Here is a 6,974-nt window from a genome sequence, read left to right as displayed (position 1 = left end):
CATGAGATGCATGGAACATTCCAGAGAAATCAGATTTAGATCCAATTGCATAATACAATGGATCCAGCATGAGAGCTTGCTATAAGATCCTGATGGATGTCTCTGAGTAAAAACTTACCCATTCATGTGCTTTGACAAAATGGTTGCTGAAAATGGGAGCAACGGTTGGGGTGACTACTCAGGGCACATTTGTTTTTTTGGCCAGATTAGTTGATATGTCATCCTTTGCCTCTGGAAGGCAAATTACTATATAAGATCCTGTCCAGCTGGTAAAACATCATGGTGTCACTGCATCGTACCTGGAAGTAAAGGTCATCTCTTGTTAGGTTGAAGACAGAATAGTTCATCTTTACACAGGGCCAGACAAGTGCCCAGTCTCCTGAGACAGTCCCTGAGATTGTTTGGTTGTTGAGCAAAGGCAGCAAACATCAAGCATGGTCAGGTGAAGACTGTGAAGGGACTTGAGGAAGCAGGCATGCAGTAGACTGCATGGCATCTGACCCTTGAAAAGGAAGTCAATACTGTAGCCTAGTGCAGTACTCCAGCTTCCATTCTGGACCAGTCAACATTCTCTAGTTATTTTGCTTCCCATGACTGTGCCATTATTGAAGTCAAATTCCCTGTGAAGGTTGTGTAACATAATCCACATATGGTTAATGATGGTTCCTTTGACATTCAGGTGAGTGTGGCTGAGATGGCTTGTCTGATTGAGTAGCTGTACCCTAGTGAACAAGGTGTGCACTGAAGCGGTCTATTGCTTTGAGAGTTGAGTAATTTTCAAACAAGCGATTTGGGTGGCCATTAGGCATGGACACGAATGTCACATTCTTCGTTAGGCAGAGGCGTGGACCAGTCTGTATACTATAATACCACCACCAGTAGTTGCACCTTTGTGGGTTATTGGGAAAGACGTTGGTGGATACACATCTGGATCTATGCGAGGCTCACTTGCTTTCCTGGCTTTTTCAAAGCTAAATGACAGTACAGAATCCCTAACACCTCTCTGTGGTGGCTGCAGTGGGAACAGAGGAGCAGCTTCCATGGCGATGTTAAGATAATATCCTCATGCGTAAGTCTTCATGGCAGAAAACATGTGTTACACTTGATATAACAAGTGGGTGCCTCTTACATAGTGCTGTAAACCTGATATTCCCATGCCAGAGCTACCAACCTGAGAAATGGTTATCAGGAGGAGCAGGAGGAATAACAGTCTGGGGCACCTGGGTGGTTCAGTTGGTTAAGCAGCTGCCTTCAGCTCAGGTCATGATCCCAGGATTCTGGGATCGAGACCCACATCGGGTTTGTTGCTCAGGAGGGAGCCTACTTCTCCCTCTGCCTGCCGCTCCCCCCTCTTGTGCTTGTTGTCTCTCTATCTCTTTCTGACAAATAAATAAATAAATCTTAAAAAAAAAAATAGAATAACAGTCTAGTTATAGCTCGGCTTAATAACCATAGGCAGTGGAGGAATGAGCCCACATGGGGTGATGATTGAACCAGTGGCAGGAGTTCCTTGGGACATGCTGGAGCACAGGAATGTCACATCAGACTGGAGTTTATTGATCTTTGTGTTACTTGCCTTGAATGTTGCACTGGTTAGTGTAGCTAATGATTCTACAGCAGGTCTAACGATAGAGATGTCTGATGTCAACTTGTCTGTGATATTATAAGATCAATAAATATGTTTTCTATGTCAGAATCACTCAGAGCTGTTTTTCCTCTTTGTAGCTCACTCTAGATAGGCTCTTGGTTGAAAGCTCCTCTGATCCTGTCTGTTGGTCTGAGAAAGCTGAGCTTATCCCTGGGCTGCCATGTCACATATCTTGGAGGTAACTCCTTGTAATCAGCTTGTAATCAGCTCTCCAGCTTGTATCATGAACATGGCTGTGTTGACCTTGAAACCATGGATTAGGAGCATTCATGGGAGCTCCACAACTGTCAACATTTTCAAAATCCAACACCGGTTCCAAGGCATAGTTTTTAGTGGCGGAAAAACTGAATACCATATGACTGTTCATGAATAAGCAATAAGGGATAAAAGATTAATTTCTGGTATTTCTACTATGGAATATTATACAGCTGATATATAGACATAAATTAGATCTATATGATTCATCTCAAAGAATATTGACTATAAAAGCAAGTTTTAAATCAATTTTTTATGAAAAATCATAAAACCCCACATGTTTGTATTATATTTGAAAGAGCTTGGAGAAAGATGACAGAGCACTTGCTAAACTGTTAACATTGGTTACTTCTAATTTATGGGGAAAATAATGCGGACCTCTTTTATAGGATTTCATACTTCCAAGGAATGGGTGTTTAGCTTTTCCTTTGTATATCTTTGGATTTCCTCACTTGTTACAAAAGTAGCTGTCATTAAAATTAATGAAATTTTTAAATTTTGGTAGGGGAAAGGGCCATTATATTTTTCTTAACTTTCCCAACAGCATCTAATACAACAAACATTCTGTAAATATTTGTGGAAGAAGACAGGAGGAGAAGAAAAACAGGCTTAAATATTTAGTAGAAATAAAAAGAGCCATTAAACTACTAATGGCATGATGAAGCATTGCAGAACCTCTAAATGGGCAGTGAGAGAGGAAAAAAGAGAGACTTGATCATGCTGGCCAAACAAAATGGGAAAAAGTGAAAAAAGCTAAGTAAAAGAAATAAGATACTAATGAAAGTGGTAAGATCAACATTGCAGTTACTCTAGTAAATGTAAATGGATTGAATTTACCTATCAAGTGAAAGAATCTTTCATATTGTTTCCAGTCAAGGTGTCAGCAGGGCTGTGTTCCTTTTGGAGACTAGGGGGGAATCTCTAACACCTTGCTTATTCAGGTATTGACAGTATTGAATTCTGTGAGGTTATAGGATTGAGATCTCTGTTATCTTGGGGACTATCAGCAAGCTGCAGATGTTAGCTCCTAGAGGCCTTTTCAGGTTTTTTTTTTTTTCTTTTCTCATTCTTTTTTTTTTTTTTTTTTTACTTGAGAGAGAGAGAGTGAGAAGGTGAGAGAGGAGAAGGTCAGAGAGAGAAGCAGACTCCCCATGGAGCTGGGAGTCCGATGCGGGACTCGATCCCGGGACTCCAGGATCATGACCTGAGCCGAAGGCAGTCGTCCAACCAACTGAGCCACCCAGGCGTCCCCCTTTTCAGGTTTTGAATCTCTCCAGGGAATGGACTGCACCTAGCTCCCCCACCCTCATAATTCCTGGTAATCTCATCACAAGATCCTTAATTTTAATCACATCTGCAAAATTCCTTTTTTAAGTGATGAGTGAGCAAAAGGCTAGCTGAGGACAGAGCCTTAGCGGGCACCCTACTCCACCCCCACCCCATGTGACACATGTGACATTCCTCAGGCACTCCTGGCTACCCTAAAGAACAGATGGTTAACTGACAGAGATCACAGTCCTGCAGGACAGGAGTCTCCCTCAGTGTACAAATGTGCTAGTGATTTACAAGGAAGAAGCTGTCTTATCAATAGCATAACTTCCAGAGACCCCTAACTCAGTTCCTGAAGCCCTAATATCACACTCCCCTCCATAAAATTGAGGGAGGCTGAGGCAGGGGGAAATGTAAATAAAATTGAATTTCTTTTGAAGTTCCACTGAAAAGGACATGAGTCATAGGAGGAATGTAACATTCCTCCAGGAAACTCCCAACTGTCTTCATGTTAGTACCTCATTAGAAGGGAAAAATAGCCTTGGCTTGACAATAACCAGGCCTCCAGTATCCTGAGAGTCTTCATTAGCATATGACAGTCCTTCTGGACACCCCCTTTGTCCTCAACTGCCACCCCTAACTCCTGAGTATAAAATCAGCCACCCCTCACAACCCCGGGGCAGCAGCTCTTTCTGCCCACTGGTCCTGTTTCCGTGCTTTAATAAACCACCATTTTGCACCAAAGACATCTCAAGAATTCTTTCTTGATCTCTTGGCTCCGGACTTCACCCCCACCGAACCTCACTTATTTTCCAAAATTTCATCAGTAAAGTAACATTCCCAGGTTCTGGGAAATAGGGTGTGAACTTCTTTGGGTGCCATTAACCTGCCTAACCCCTGTGAAGGCCCTAAACAATTTTAAATAAGTGTAGAAAAGCATCACATTCTTGGATGGGAAAATGTGCTATTGTAAAGATGTCATTTCTGCCTGCATTAGCCTACAAATTCTGCAAGGTGCATTAATGGTAACTGAAAATGGATTTTGAATCAAGTGAGGGGATAGATGCTCAGAGAAGACTCTATTGCTTAGAAAAAAAGAAACATTTCTTCCAGACTTAAACTCAGGTAGACTTACACATATTATAGATACAAATGTTTGGGTTTTGGGATATAGGTGAGATTCCGTCGGGTGGGGTCCGGAACTGATGACCAAGAAAGAATTCTTGAGTCATCTTTGGTGCAAAATGGCGATTTAGTAAAGCACAGGGTCAGGACCTGTGGGCAGAAAGAGCTGCTGCCCCAGGGTTGTGAGGGGTAGCTGATTATATACTCTGGGGTTGTGATGAGGGAACATGAAGGCAGGCTGAAGACAAAGCAAAAGCTGACACCCTGCAACTTCCCCTACCCCCACTCCTGGTGAGGCTTATGTGACATTCTTTAGGAACCTCCCAACTATCTTAATATCTTGCTAAGAAGGGAAAAACAACCTTGACAATGGCAAGGCCACTGGTATCCGGTATCCTGTAGGTCTTCTTTAGCAACCACCCTTTTTCCTTACTTCCCCCAACCCCATCGTTCAGAACTTGCCACCCCTCACCCCAGGGCAGCAGCTCTTTCTGCCCACGGGTCCTGTCCCCATGCTTTACTAAACCCCCATTTTGCACCAAAGATATCTCAAGAATTCTTTCATGGGCTCCGGATTCCACCCCACTGAGCCTCACTTACATTCTTTAAAACGTTATCAGTTGGGGGAGGTAAGGAAAAGGGAAGTTTCAAAAGGACTTTGTTACAAAAAGGAAGACTTACAGGATGCCTGAGGCCTTGCCATTGTTAAGGTTGTTTTCCCCTCTAGCAAGCCATTAACATTAAGATAGTTAGGAGCTGCCGGGAAGAACATTACTCTCTGCCCGCTTCATGTATCTGTCAATGGGCAGCAGGTCGTTAAGGACATTTAATTGTATCTACATTACCTTCTGGAAGCTAGGTTATTGAAAGAAATGCTTTATTCTTGTAGATTCCTAATACATTTGTAAACTGAGGAAGCCTTATGCCTTACAGGATTGTGACCCTACAACTATTTGTTTTTCCTCTCCTTGGCTTTAGGGCAACTAGAAATGACAGAGAATGTCACATATATCCCTTGGCTGGGGGTGGGTGTCAGCTTCTGATTTGTCCTCAATTTGTCCTTCTCTTCCCTCATTACGAATATACCAGTATCATGCACACGGGCAAGGTAACATATCCCATGGTTTTAAATATCCTCCTGTTAACATCCAGGATTTTTCTACTCACCTTATTATTATTTTTTAATTTTATTTATTTATTTGACAGAGAGAAATCACAAGTAGACCGAGAGGCAGGCAGAGAGAGAGAGAGAGGGAAGCAGGCTCCCTGCCGAGCAGAGAGCCCGATGCGGGACTCGATCCCAGGACGCTGAGATCATGACTTGAGCCTAAGGCAGCGGCCCAACCCACTGAGCCACCCAGGCGCCCCTCTACTCGCCTTATTTTAGGCACTCATTTGACTGGTATTTTGCACCAGTCAGAGACTCCTACCACGCTCTTTTTTAATAACCCAAAGCTCCACACTCCCATCATCCTATTTTCCCAACACATACACTTGTCAAATCTGAAGCTCTTATATTTCTGTGACTCATATAGCTTTATGAGAAGTTTCAGGAAAAGTTCCTGGCAGTTGGGCATTGTGTCTTCTGTTGTGATACCACTTAGATAAACGTTTCTGAAGAAACATTTCTTTCCCTAGGAATGATTTCCATCACGATACTTCCCTAGAGATGTGGATGATTGTGGACAGTAACCAATGCAGGTTACATGGGTGGGTGCAGATTCTGGGATAAGGTTTTTATTCCCTCCATTTCTTTGCCTATTTGGGGATGTGGGCTGAAGATGAGGAAGAGAAAAAATTTATATAGCTCCCTCGAAAGAACGCAACTTTAGTAAAACTGCCACTCTTGACTCGCAAGGCTCAAACAATGACTCTATTTGCAGATGTGATTAATTCATTCAACGAAAAATTATTTCAGGGCAACTGTTATGCTTTATTAAGCCTAAGTATGTTTGAAATGTATCCAATTTACAAATCCCCAGAAATAAAACAACCACCATTGTTTAATCCCCTAAAAGCAAGCACAAAGTCTTTGGAACTGAATTTTCAGCCGTCATTCTGACCCCCGGTATAGGTCCGCTGTGTCTCGAATTGTCTCCAACTTTCTTAATCTCTACTTGGCAAAACATGGGCGTAAGCGACCTTTTCTAAGTTGATACTGCATTGACGGAAATCCTGGGACGTCCGCAGCCTGGCACCGGTCCGGAAGAAGTGGCCGTGAAGAGTCCAGGGAGGGTCAGCCCGAGCCTGCAACTTCTTGGGGAGTTGAGGCAACGGCCCGGCCTGCACTGACCCAGCAGAGAGAGCGTCCTCAGCCTGGGACTGCGGCCGCAAGAAATATCCGCACTCCGCCGGGTTCAGCAACAAATACAGCCCACGGGTACCCGGATCCAGCAGCTCCGCGCCCCGCTCCACCCCCTCCCCCAGGACGAGGACCGCCTACGCTTCCAGGACTTTGCGCCGGCGGGCGGGACGGGGCGGGACGGGGCGGGACGCGCCAAGAGAGGAGAAAGGGCGGTGATTGGGCAAAGGGGAGGCACGCCCACCGTGCCAACGTTTCTGCGCATGCTCTGCGCCTCGGCTTCTGGTATTTTCGACGCGTTTGCTGGCGCCGGCCCAGTCCGCGTCTGGAGGTCGGAGAGGGAGGTTGTTAATCTGCTTTTCTCGAGAGTAGCTT

Source organism: Mustela nigripes, chromosome 14 (genome assembly GCF_022355385.1).
Source record: "Mustela nigripes isolate SB6536 chromosome 14, MUSNIG.SB6536, whole genome shotgun sequence".
NCBI classification, from domain to species: domain Eukaryota; kingdom Metazoa; phylum Chordata; class Mammalia; order Carnivora; family Mustelidae; genus Mustela; species Mustela nigripes.
The sequence above is the reverse complement of the archived record's forward strand: the minus strand, read 5'-3'. Positions refer to the sequence as shown.